The following is a 14,205-nucleotide window of genomic DNA, read 5'->3' as shown; positions in this document are numbered from 1 at the left end:
GAACAACTTTCATGCACCCATGATGAGGAAGTCTCTAGTAGTACCCTTGGGCCTACCTACTGGCACAGTAGGCCACAACCTTGGAGGCCTATGGCAAAAACACAGAGGCTGCTACTAGCACCAGGAATTAAAATGGCTGCCCCCACATGGCCTGGCCACCCCCAAAAACATGAAAAGAAAGAGAAGACAGACAATACATTCCTATGGCAAAAGGACAATGCTTGGCTTGACAAAATGGCCTCCAAGCCGCCCACATGGTCAGGCCACCCTCAAACAACAAGGTACATAGAGGACAGAAACAGTAAGTGGCCCATGCTCCAAAAACTACAAGCAAATGACAACCTGAGGAGTTTCTTTTAGCAAAATGAACAGAATCTACATTTTCGGGAACGTTTTAGGCAACTCGAGAGATATTGTTCGCGAGAATGCAAATTCGGCGTGTTCGGCGGTGCGAACTGTACAAAACGTCGTGATCGCGCGCCCGAGCACGCACATTGAGTGCGCGAAGAAGACAAAAACTGTAAGGTTGCGTTGTAGCACTGTGCAAACTTACCAAAACAGTACAGGCCTCCCTCAATAATAATTTGTAAGAAAGATTGAGAAGCACAGAAAACTGTAGTTAAAAAAAAAAAAAAACATTTACAGTACACAAATTCTCAATTCTCAAACTTACTTGTGAAAGAAAAGTTCAAATGCAAAATTCCTCAATAAATCCAATTAAATGCTATGATGCAGCAGACAAACACAAAGAGTGATCCTTCCAGCTCCAATTCCAAATGAAAGTGAACAGCACATGGACAAAGCACTGGGAGGAGCCTGGTGGACAGGAACAGGAAGTTGGAGACTCAGGGGCACTTCCTTTCTGTTATAAAAAAGAGTAGAAACAAAAAGAGGAGTCCTAGCCCAAAAAAATACAGCCAAATCACAATCTGAGGGGTTAAATGAACATTTTTGAGAAATTGTTAACATGCTCGAGAGATATTCTGTGCCACATTGCAGTTTCTGCGTGTTCCGAAAGGCGATCTTACCAACATGGTGCTGCAAGGAGGATCGCATGTCCCATGACATGTTTGCGCGTCCGAATGACGTAATCGCGTTCTCAAAGTCGCATGGGATTGTGCGGCCGGATTCCAAACATCGTAGCGAACGCGACCGGGAGAGAAAAGCGAGAAAGCGAACGCAGAACCACGGTAAGTCATTACGGCGCACGCGAGAATGCTATTGAGCGCACGAGGAAGAAAAACTACTTCGCTACGCTGTAGATTGCGAAGTAATCGACAGCTTCGCGCTCTCCGTGAAGTGCGAAGTTGCCGAAAATTCGCAAACTCCGTGAATGGAGTGTAGTTTTCTGCCCAGGGTTAGTTACAAAGTAGTGCAAAAGAAGAAAAGCACTGTGAACAATGGCTATTCGCATATCGTTGTTTCTGTGCGATCAGAGAAATTTTGTATTCGTGAATGGCACATTTGCTGAGAATTTTGAAGGTATCTGAATTACACCTCTGTAATCTAAATTTTACAAAGGATTAGTTTGGTCCCCTTAAGAAACCATTATTGGCAATATGGGAGAGTGATTTTATTACATTGACAAAAACATCCGTCATTCTTTACATTGTTTCTTTCAATAAGAACTATACAGTCCAAGTTACTTTTAATAGAGGTCAACAATTCACCACATTAATGTCCATCAAGTTTGGTAAAATAAAATTAAAAATGTGTAAAAAATATTTGGTAATGTGGAATTTTCATAACAATATACACTTTATTAAATGTTATTTTTTGATGTTTTACATTTCTTTTTAAAAGGTTTTTTTTTCTGGATTGTAATTGCATTTTTTGTAGTTTGCATAAAAATATTCGTAATTTGAGTGAGCCTTAACCTAAACCCAAAAATATTGTTAACTGTAATAAATTAAACGTTTGTATTTGTGAAACCAATCAAATCCAGAACTAAGATTATACATATATCATGGAGTAATGATGTATTAAAAGTATAATTTTCAAATGATTTTGAAATTAGACGATCTACAATGTGTGTAGCAATATTATTTATTAATTGCACTTTTCCAGACCTGTCAACCACCACAAGCAAGAGAGAAAAGGACACGTCAACATTATGAACGTATGCACAAACCAGTCCTGATCTACAGACCTTGCAGGAAAGACACGTCATTAGGAGATGCATGTGTCACATCACACTATAGAGGAATTGACTCAACAATTATACTCCAGACATGAGAATACAGACTGCCAGACGGCCTATTGGGAGGATTTTTTCTTTGCAACTATTTTGTGGCAGACACAAGTGGGATATCTCTGATAACCACTTGGGCTGTCTTCACCCAGTTACTGGATGTTACACTCAGACACATGCAAGAGGACATCCAATTTCTTACAACCATGTTAACACTGAACAACATCAAGGTTGATGGGAGGCATACCAAATGTTGTAGGTGCCACAGATGGTACTTCATGACTTGGAGCAAGTCTAGTTGAAGTGGTAACACTTCTTCTTCTTGAATGTGCAGGCGGTTTGCTCTGTAGACCTCTTCATTACCAGCGTCTGTGCAAAACACCCTGGTTCTACCCATGACTCGCTTGTGCTATGCAACAGCAGCGTACCACAATAGAAGGCAGGCCGTGCTCCAAGGAGGTTGTTGCTTGTTTGTAAATGTCAAAACATTCTGTTTCAGGATTTTAACTGTTATGATGGGTGCAGCTAGATATCAGTTGTGTAAAGTGCATTTCAATGTTTCTCAGGGGACTTAGGGTATCCAAGTCATGCCTGGGACCTCTGAGGAACCCAGTAATACAAGGGCAAGTCTGCTTCAATGTGGCACGTGTACGAACTTGGGGTCCTTTGGAGTAGATGTTTGGACTCCTGAATGCCCAGTTGAGGTGCTTGAACAAGAGCAGAGGGGCTCTTTTCTACTCTCCTTCCAAATTCTGCAACATTGTGGCATTCTTCTGCATGGTTCACAACATTGTACTGCAGAGAAACATACCTTTCAATCCAGATGTGGATTACCAGCACCACACCCAAGGTGATGGGGAGGACATGCGTCAGAATGATGCCAGTCATGAGGATGAAATATAAAAACAACAGTGGTTCCATGCAATATAGGATAAGGCACTCAAATGAATACAGACACAATGGATTCTGTATTTGTCTGACTTGTCCAGCCGGACAGAGGTCAGAATGTATTTACTTATAACAACAAATAAAGGGAGAATATCCTTCGACAGTCTCACGTTGTGGGGCACAAGCCTGTACCTCATTTAAACACAAAACACTTTAGTACAGTCAAAGTGAAAAGAAAGGGAGAAAGGGCTTTTAGGCAATAAAGCTCAAGTTGTTCTACAAATCACAATATGAACAAATATTTTCAATTGCGCCTTTACATCAACATTAGTACACTATATACACACTGTATAAGGCACATCAATTGGTCGACGGCGTTTCGATCCCACTTTTAAATCAAAGGGATCATCATCCGGACATTAGATGCATGCCTAATAATTGTAAGCCTCTAAAACCATGAATTTTCAGGGCAGGGGGTTCAGAAGGGGTACGGTCACCCGAATCAGGACCGGCCAGGCAGTTTGAATCAAAGAAGGAGGTACATATTTGTATAACCTTTTTTATAATAAAGAAAAACCTCTATCCATTTGTGTACATTGAGGAATTTCAGAAAAGGAGGTAACTTTTATGTAGGGCTCAAGGTTTTATGGTTTTTTTTTTTGTGTATAAATGAAGTTTTAAAACTGTATATTTCCATATTTATTAAACTGAGGGGAGCCGCAGCGCCATCATTCCTGTGTTTGTTTCCTGCACTACAGGTCCCAGGGGGCTTTGGAGGATCTGCCCGCACCTGGACTGACTCTGCTGCCTATAATACCGACCTCGCCGCTCCAGCTTCGTGGGGGCCTCAGCACCAGCATTCCTGTGTGTGTTTCCTGCACTACATGTCCCAGGGGGCTTTGGAGGATCTGCCTGCACCTGGACTGACTCTGCTGCCTATAATACCGACCTCGCCGCTCCCACTTCGCGGGGGCCACAGCACCAGCATTCCTGTGGTTTTTCCTGCACTACAGGTCCCAGGGGGCTTTGAAGGATCTGCCCACACCTGGACAGACTCTGCTGCCTATAATACCGACCTTGCGCTCCGGCTTCGCGGTACGCGCGCGGGTGCGCGCCGGGCGAAGCCCAGTTCAAGGGCGGGCCCGTCTGTGCCTGTCCGAGCACGAACGAGGACGGGACGGGGCCCTCTCTTTATCCTTCCATTTGGGCAACACTTGAAGGTTAGTACGCTTTAGCTAGATAACCAAGACTGCCTTTTGTTTGCCTATTATTTTTTACGTTGCAGTGGAGCCGTTGTATTGTAACTAAAAAAGAAAACGGCGACAGCTAATGAGGGAAAGGGGAGAAAGTCGCTACCAGGAGAATCTATTGGGGGCACACTAGACCAATTCCTGACAAGGGCATCATCTGTGCTGCAACGGGAAATTTAAATTACCGAAAAGAGGCTATCTATGGAGCGGTGAAAAGGTCATCACTGGGCAGGCTGGCCCAGGCGTGTTCTCCAGTGCCTCAATTAACAGTCGCTACTGTGCACGCTGGCCCTACTGGCGAGGGTAACCAGATATCAAATATAGTCAGCAGGCCCCCAAGACCCCTAGATATTGCGGACAAGGTAGTAGCTGGCCCATGTACTTCTCTGCAAATTCAAGACACTTCAGGAGCAACCAGTGTGAGACTGCATACTAGGTCTGCATCCAGTACTAAACTAGGGACTATCTATCAGGCACCAGACCCAGCAGTCAAAAGAAAGCGTGGTGGAGCCACAACAAAGAATAGAAAAGCAAAAATCCAGAAATGTGGCAATCCTGAACCACATCCAAACGCAGCTGAATTTGATACCCCTCAGCCAACTGTACATGTGGCTTCGACTACATTGGCTATTGGAGACACAATGCCTTCCAAGGATAGAGAAGACTTTAGGGTCAAATTGAAACATATATTTACTGAGACCTGTCTTCCCATCTATGATAGATTGAACTCTATAGAAATTAGACCTTCTCATCTGGAATCATTGTTTACTACAACACAGGCAGAGGGTGGTACACGGGCAGAAGCTGTTACCGGAAATGTAGATGGGCTGTCTAGGTCAACAAATTTAGTTCGCCAACATGTAAACCTGTTGGCAACAAATGTTGTAGTGGATTTATCAGGTCCAATTGCTCCATCTGATGAACGCCCTATTCAACCTAGTGTTTCTGCTGTGTCTAATGATCATGTAATACCTAGGAACAGGGAGGGAGGGAGGGACACTGGGCCATCAACGTACGATCAATTAGTAAATACGGCTAGGACCCCTGACGCACATAAGAGTGTGGTACCATGTTTAGATCTCCCCCCAGAACCTATACCTTATGTGGTGGTTTTAGCGGGGGTACCAGCTCTGAGCCAGGGAAAAATGGAGGCCTACAGTGAGCTCAAAAACAAATGTATCCACTGGCTAAACTATAACAGGCCTCTCCCCAACCAGGTTTCTAGTGAAATTCCTTTTGCTAGACGGGTGGACTGGGTGGGGCCTCGGGTGAAACATATTCAGGGTGATTGTGTTGTAATCAACTTTAGGAACAGATAGGCCGTTGACCACATCTGTAATTGGGGGACAGGTAGCTCAGCAACACAAATACAATCTCTTCCCTAACTTACTTCTACCCGGCAGCATCTACTAATATTCACTCGGATTCAAATAGAAGAAGGCTGCCTCGGGGGGGGGGGATAAGGACCACCTGGGCTGTAACCCTTACCCTTACTCAGGTTATGTAGATTGGAAGGCCCCACAAAACTGTTCCCCGGGATTGGCCATGTTCAATCACAATAATAGATATAAAATCCTGGATCAAGTAGACTGACAGTTGATGTGTAGTTTGCCCTCACCCGCCAAAGTCGATAAAAGGAGCATACTAGAAGCTAGGGATAGTTTAGTAGGAATAGAACATAGTATTCTGCAACATGATCTTTTGGGGGGTGAGATCATTCCGGCGACAACTAGAGGTAACAGCAGGGGAAGCAACTTTAGTGAGCATGTTGGTTCTCCACTGACAGCAACATAGGAGGGAGCAAGAAGTCAAGAAAAGGGAGGGGCTCTAGGTAGAGAGTTAAGGGAGAAGGGGCTTAATCGGGGGAGGGGGGATGCACACGGACGATCCACCATCTGGGGTAGTCAGCTGCAGCGGGACAAATAGGAGGTTCAAAGCACGGGAGGCAAACGGTAACATCAAAATTCTCTCTTGGAATTTGGCAGTGCTTAAAAATAAATTAATATGTCCAGACTGGGGTTTGTTTATAGAAGAACACGATATTTGCTTTATGCAGTAGACGTGGGCCCTGGAAAATAACCAATGGAGAGGCTATGCCACCTTCAATATACCAGACACTACGAGGGGAAGGGATAGACCAATCGGGGGGCTAAGCATCTGGGTGGGCATGCACATGTGCGCTAAAGCAGAGCAGCTGGCAAAAAATTCACATGATATACAATGCGTCCTTTTATCCCTCCCAGCTAACAAGCACATCACCCTAATTAATATCTACTGTAGGCCAACGCAGAGTGGGCAAGAGTCTAGAGTTATCGATCAATTGAGAGATTACTTATTGACCCTTGATCCAGAGAACATTTTAATAATATGGGGTGACTTTAACTGCCAGTTTGAGTCCCTTAGTATTATGAGCCTAGACGATCCAGATAGTGAGAATCAGTACTGGAATATTCCAGAACCCCTGATCTCGCTTGTTAAAGCGTGGACCCCGTTGGTCCTACAAATAAATTCATTTATCTTGTCTCTATCCCTGAGGGCATGCAATGGGAGACTAAAATCGGATAGACCGGGCCTACCAACTTTTAATAGAGAAGGGCAATCTTCAAACATAGACTACATCATGGTTGAATCTAGATCTTGGGATAGGGTCTTGGATTTTCAGATTTACCAGCGGAAAGATAGTGACCATAATGCTCTGGCAATGACACTCAAGCCAGGGAGCTGGGGACTGACCAACTACCCAGTAGGGCCAACTCCTGTCCAACAACCTCTCCTGCTACACAACAACAGACAGAGAGTAATATGGCCCCATATATTGGGCTCCTCAAATAAGTTAGCACACATATATCAGCAGGTTGCGCCGTATCTTAATGAAATGGCTGGGGTTAGGCCACTGGGTACCCAAGCTGGGCAGGATGTTAGGCCTGTTGAGATTCATAAGCAGTTGACTTCTAAAATGTTAGAGGTGTTTTATCCGGAAGTAAGCATTAGGGAAAAACCGGCCCTATCTCATCCCTGGTATAATGCCTCTTGCCGTAAAAAAAAAAAAAGATCTATTAGAAGTTATAAAGGCCAAGGATAACCCGAGGATAAAGGACCTTCAGACGCAATATAAGCGGGTGATCGAAGTAGAGAAGAAGGCCTGGGAAGCTAATAAATGGGAAGAACTGAGAATTGCTCTACAGTACAAGGATTTGAAATCCTTTTGGGCAATTGTTAGGGATAGCGGGAGGGATGGTAGATCGGCAATAATACTAAACATAGCTCCAGCAGTATGGGAAGCCCATTTTGGAATCCTGCATGCGCACCCGGGCAATGACGACTCAGCACCTTCGACTCTGAGCTCCCTCCATGAGTATTGATTGGGGGGGTACAGGAGATCACTCTTGCTGAAGTCGAATCTACTATCGCCAAGCTATTACCCAACAAAACCCCTGGTCTTGATAAGCTTCCAGGGGACCTTTTTCGGTCTGAGCCAAAAATATGGGCCCCCTATCTCTGTGTTTTGCTTAATTCCATTCTAATGGGAACAGACCCGCAAAATACCTGGCGTGGTGCAGAGATAGTCCCCATCGATAAAAAGGCTGCCCTCTGTTACCTTCTAACTACAGGCCTATTAGCCTGATAGATATCACCCAGAAGTTGATGGGACGTATAATATTGGAAAGAGTTCAGGAGTGGGTTGAGGATAATGAGATTTTAAGTACTCTTCAGGCCGGCTTTAGGACGAGTACGTCAACTATCGACCAGATATTCAGACTCCAGGCCCTGTATTGGAAAACAGTGAGTGTGGAGGGTGGCAGCCTCTACCTCATTTTTGTGGACCTGAGGTCTGCATTTGATCTGGTCCCAAGGGAAAAACTGTGGAGTGTTCCTTTGGACCTCAGCATTCCGATGTACCTTTTGGATGTGCTAATAAGGCTCCACACAGAAACCTTTGCCCAAGTGAGATAAGTGAAGCACGGAGAGCTGACAGCTAGCTTCCCGGTAAAAAGGGGGGTGCGCCAGGGATGTGTCCTGGCCCCCACCCTTTTTAGCTTATTTATAAATGGGCTTATAGATCACCTATTAGTTGTAAAGGATACAGATGCCCCAAGATTAGTCTCAGGTCGGGTACCCGCATTGATGTTCGCGGACAACACTTTGCTGTTGTCCAAGACATCAATCGGTATCCAACGTACCATGGACGGCTTCGCAGACTTCTGTGCACTGAGAGGCCTGGAGATAAATTTAGCAAAAACTAAATTTATGATTTTCAACCCCCCAAGGCAGACCCGCTCAAATCCAACACTGAATGGCATACCTTTGGAGAGAGTAAAGACCTTCGAATATTTGGGCATTACCCTCGAGGAACATCTGGGATGGGATGCCCAAGTAGCAAAGGCTGCCTTAAAGTTGACCCAAACGGTGGATGGTATTATGAAAATGCACAGAGTATCTGTGTATGAGCCTGCTGCTCCAGTTATAGAAATCTATACGGTGCAGGCTAGATCAGCCACTAAGTACGTAGCAGAGCTATGGGGGCACTATAGGCCCATAAGTCTGACAAGGGTTGAGCACTCATTTATGAGGAACCTGTTGGGATTGCCAGTTAGTACCCCGTTGATACCTCTTCGGCTGGATTTAGGGCTACTCCCCATTGAGGAGGAAGTGGCACTAAGGCCCCTTATTTACTGGAGAATAGTTTGGTCAGTCCCTGAATTGGTCCACTACAGAAATTAGTTCAGGGATGTGTGGGTTGAAATTAGAACCAAGAACATCCCATGGTAACTCACATAAAGGAACTTTGTAGTAGGATCAGCTTACCCGAGCTATGGGGTACACCTGAAGTATTGTGCCCGGTATTATCTAGGGCCGAACTGGTATACCATTGTAGACACTACAAACTATTGTCTCTTCATGCAAGTTCAACAGCAGGTAGACTGACATCCGAGTTCCTCCAAATAAAAGAGGATTACAAAAAGGAGGACTTCCTGGACCTGATTTACCCAGCACTGGCGAGGAAATTGTACATGCAATTTAGGATGGGTAGTCTCCCGCTCTTGACATTTACTAGTAAATGGGACGCAAATAAAAATACTGAGTGCCCAGCGTGTAAATACCATCTTGGAAACGAGATTCATGTTTTTTTCTTCTGTCCCAAATACCAGGTTGCAAGCAAACGGTGGGTGAAACCTATTTGTAGGAATCTTGGCTGCAGAGAGTGTCATAAGGCCTTTAGACTATTAAAATACGACACACACCCTCCTATCGTTTTTGCTGTTTCCAGGTTTTTGAATGGGATGTGGCTTACATGTAGAAACTTTCTAGTGAAATAAAATGTAGAATTTTTTTTTCTAATGAATTAAATTCTGATTTATATATCAGTAAGAATGTATATTACACTTTCGATAACTTTGTGTATGGTTTAATTTGATCTTAATATGTGACGGTTTTATTAGTTCAATGTAGGTGTATATATATGATTGTGATTGTTACGATCTGTTCTATGTTATTTATTCTCTGTAATATAGTGTTCGTGTGTATTTTATCATGTACTTTTATGGTCTGTTGTGTTTTATCATGTACTTCTATGGTCCGTTGTGGCCGAAATAAAGTTATCGAATGAATGAATTAAACTGATAGACACAAACTCATACTTTGATGTCTATCGTGAATCAGCTATTTAAGCTGCCAAATATTTTGTAACAATACATCCACTAAATAGTAGCATTATACCACAAATGCATGTTGACATATGCTATTATTTATAGAATTTTCATCCAGTTTTTTAAATTTCCCATACTGTCAATCTATTGACCAACAGGTGTTTAGAATACTTTTCTAGGCAACAGTTCATGGACAGATAGGAAATGTGTGGTCATCAGGTGTATTAGTGAAATTTTCCAGATGCTCATCTGATGACATCTCACTTTGGCGATCTTGGTGAGAGAGTCCTTGGTGTTGCCTTTAGCCTAGATAGCTGAACAACCTCTACTAAAAGCCACAGGAGTAGCTTGAGTGGGAGCAGGGAGGTTGGTGGCAGATGCCGCTGCGACATACTTTTCACAGAGCTGGCAGCAGATGGTGCGTGACTATGGAAAGTGGCAACTAGATTTGACACTGCTGTCCTAAGTGTTTTGAAGCCGTCCTGCACCACCCCTGAATGGAGAGTTTGCACACTGAGGTAATGCTCCAATATATAATTCTGAACCATTAGGAGTTCAATATTCTGGCCCAGCTGATCCTTCTGTCACATAGCTATACTCATCAGGACTCTCCCCGTGGCATTCGAAATGGTGATCACGCCTTCAACATTGCTCCACATGGCAGATTCTGCTACATCCCTTTACAAACCATCCTGTGACAGTGATTGGATGGCCAAACGTGTAGTCTGTCCTGGCTGCACAGCAGGTGTTGTGGCTGTGGTTGTTACAGAGGCAGGAGAGGGGTGGCAATAGTTTTTTAGGGTTGCAACCACTAGGGTCTGGGGAAGCACTGATGTTGGTAATGGTAACAGGACTTTGCTGTCTGTTTTTGCACTTCTGCCATTAGTGAGAGGTCTAGGGCACTGGCCAGCCAAACCTTGTGGGCCAGGCTGGTTGTCAAGCTCATCCTCATATTCAGGTGTAGTAGTGCTCCCACTGAAGGCCTGGGTTGTTGTATCCTCTAGCGGAGTTGACAATGCTGTGGAGCGATATGATGGTGATCTTTCATTGTCTAGTGTGTGTTGAAGGAGGCATCCGTCAATGGTGTCAGACGCATCGACAGTCGTAAACTCTCTCTGCTATTGCCATCCTCCATTGTGAGGGTCTCTCCATCCCACTGTGATGTTTGACACATCTAAATATAGAGAATAGATGTCTGCTGCCTAAAACCAACACTGGCAGAGGCTTGTATGATGAGAAGGATGGGGGAACAGACTACAGAGGACTGATAATGGTCATTCCTCTAAAATGGTTGATCTGGGTTTGTCAGTCGATTCCCTAATGTGACAACTAGTGCACACCGGGTTGATGGACAGAAATGGTGCCAAGGTGACAAAAAGGTAATAATTGAATTGAACAAACACATTTAAACTTGATGGGTTTATTGCTATTTGTTTATGCAAAATGCAACATAATCGCCACTAGCCATGGGTCGGATTGGCTGGTACTGGTAGGAAGGAATACGTGACGATATCGGTCTCAACAGACTTCCTGAAAACAAAATGGCGGCAAAATAAATAAAAATGTCATTTGTGATCAAAGCCTAATAAAGCTAAAGTGTATGAGCTAAGCCGTCTCACAGTTCTTTGTTGTGATTGACTTGCGCAAGAGACTGGAACAAACTGTCAGTGAAAATAAAGTACAAATCAGTTTCTTAATTTTAGAAAACATTTTAAAATCGTTTCTTTTCAAATGTCCATTTAACTTTTAGTTGTAAAGTATACAAATCAGAACAAAGTTTTTGTATTTTTCAGGTAATTATGTCTCGGTTGTTATTAATTTTCTGTGATTTATATCTGCAGTTTAGAGTTTAAAAGTTTTCATTAAGCTTTGAGGAAACACATTAGGTGCTTATATTCTGATAGTATTGATGATAATAAAAAGTGAAAGTTTGCAATCCCATCACAATCACAAGGCTATATGCGGTGCTGCCTGCGGGACAAAAAGTGAAATTGTGAAGAGCTCTCAGAAGTAATTTATTTTCTAAATTCTCTGTTGATTCGTTCTAGTCAGGTTTATGGAATGCCATAATATAGAAATACTGTAATAGCCATTTTTAGAGATGTTTTGAACATTACCTGCCATTCAAAAAGTAATTTAGTTCAAGGTATGTTTATTGCTTTAATCTTTGTAGGCAAGAAAAAAATTGAGATTTTTGTGGAAAGCAAATAGACGCGGTAGGAATTATGTCACTGCAGCGCACTCCTTCAGTTTACTGAATTCGTGCAGTTTTTTTTTATTTCTGTTGACATAACATTCTTTAATCGCCATTAATTTCACTGAGGATACATTTGTGCAGACTGATATAAAGGTATATAAGTACTCACCTATATTGTACGATAGTGGGGCGTCATTTGTTCTAGACACTGAAATCTGGGGGCACCAATGCCTTTTTCCATTGTTTGCTGATAGTGTAAGTGCCAAAATGTACAAGTTGCTCACTCATTCATTTAGCTGTAAGCTTCCTAAAATACCAGTCAACTGTTGAAATATCTAACTTTATCTTTTCAATATAGTCTTTAAAGCTTAACACATAAATCTATTTTGAAAGGTTATTGATTAGAATATGTCCCATAGGGCAAGATGTATCATTACCATTAGCAAACAAGGTATGTGTAATTTGCACAGTGACTGATTTGTCAATGGGAATGCAGTTTGCTATGTGACCTAAGACTTCATTGGTGGGTTTGCAAATCGTTCATTCGCAGGTTGTTAGCCTTGGTATCTCTGCTTAGTTTCACCAGACTTTTTGCCTCGACCTCCTGTTTTTTGATGCTGTGCTGGATGTAGTTTTTGCTGGCTTAGATGCTTTGGGCACTTTGCCACTGCTGATCAGTGTCAAAGTGCAAGTTCTTCCTGTGTACATTGTTATTATGTCTCAGGGACACTAAGATTCACCCACAGCTCCCCTGAACTCTGCTGCTGTGGGTTCTGACCTGCCAGGAGGTGTCAGTTCCTGTTTTGGGGCTCTAGATTTTGCTCCTACTGTTGGGAGCTGGAAGAAACCTGAAAAACTGAAGAAATCGATGCATTGCCCTTCTTGCAGCAGTTTTTCTGATGCAGCACTACCATGCTATAAGAATCTCCAGACACCGCTTTTCCACTGCAGAGATGACGCAGTGCCTTTCGCAGCTGCAAGAACCGACACATAGTGGGATTACGGCTGAAGAAACTTTGCCACCACCGCATCGATTTTCAAGCATCACAGCTGTGCGGCACGTTTGCCTGTCGCATTGACCCACGGACCAGAATCGGCTTGGAGTAGATGCATCACTTACCCCTATAGTCCAGATTCGAAGCAACAGTTCTCCTGCGTGCAAAAGAACTGTTACATCGCCCCCCCCCCCGAAGGACTCAGGAACTGACGCCTCTCTTTGTTTATCGATTTCTTCCCCTCTCTGCAGCTGTTTTGCCTTGTGAAATTTGACGCGTCTACAGGTACTTTGTATAGAATCATGCATCCATAGTTTTCTATGGATCAAGTTGCTTGAAACCTTTTTAAAGTCATATTCTTATTACATGTGTGTTGGATTTCTGTTGTTTTGGTCTTGTTGAGTTTAGATACAGATACTTTATTTTTCCTAAACTGGTGTGGTGTCCATTTGTGGTATTATCACTGTATTACTGTGTGTTTTGAGTACAAATACTTAAAACATTGCCTTTTAGATAAGTCTTTCTGCTAGTGCCAAACTAGCCAGGGGGTGAGCAGGGGCAATCTAAAGTGTGCATCCCCCTAACCCTGACTAGAAGCAAGGATCCCTGTTTGAACAAAGGTACCCACCTCTGCCAACTAGAGACCCCATTTCTAACATTGGTGGTCAGCGGTGAGGATATGAACTTATATTTGTACTTGACTCACAGTGATTAGTGTACACACTAGTTTAGTGCAGACCACATACTGTGTTTTATTTTTGCTTCTATTTTTGATCTGACCCTTGAAGTATCCATGCACCCTATCTCTGAATGGTAAACCAGCAAGTGAGATTGCAGAATTTACTACTGTCAGGTGTCATCTGATGTTCTCAGAGCAAGTATTTCACAATATATTCCACCAGGTGGTCGAAGCCGACAACCGGGAGTGCCAGTCTAACAAGATTGTAAAAACCAGAGGAATTTGTCACAAATAAAAAGATTTATGGACCCTCTTGGAACTGGCTTACAGATTATTGCAATAATGATCAAAAGTGGA

This window comes from Lissotriton vulgaris, chromosome 6 (assembly GCF_964263255.1).
Source record: "Lissotriton vulgaris chromosome 6, aLisVul1.2, whole genome shotgun sequence".
In the NCBI taxonomy this organism is placed as follows: domain Eukaryota; kingdom Metazoa; phylum Chordata; class Amphibia; order Caudata; family Salamandridae; genus Lissotriton; species Lissotriton vulgaris.
This window is presented reverse-complemented; position numbering follows the sequence as displayed.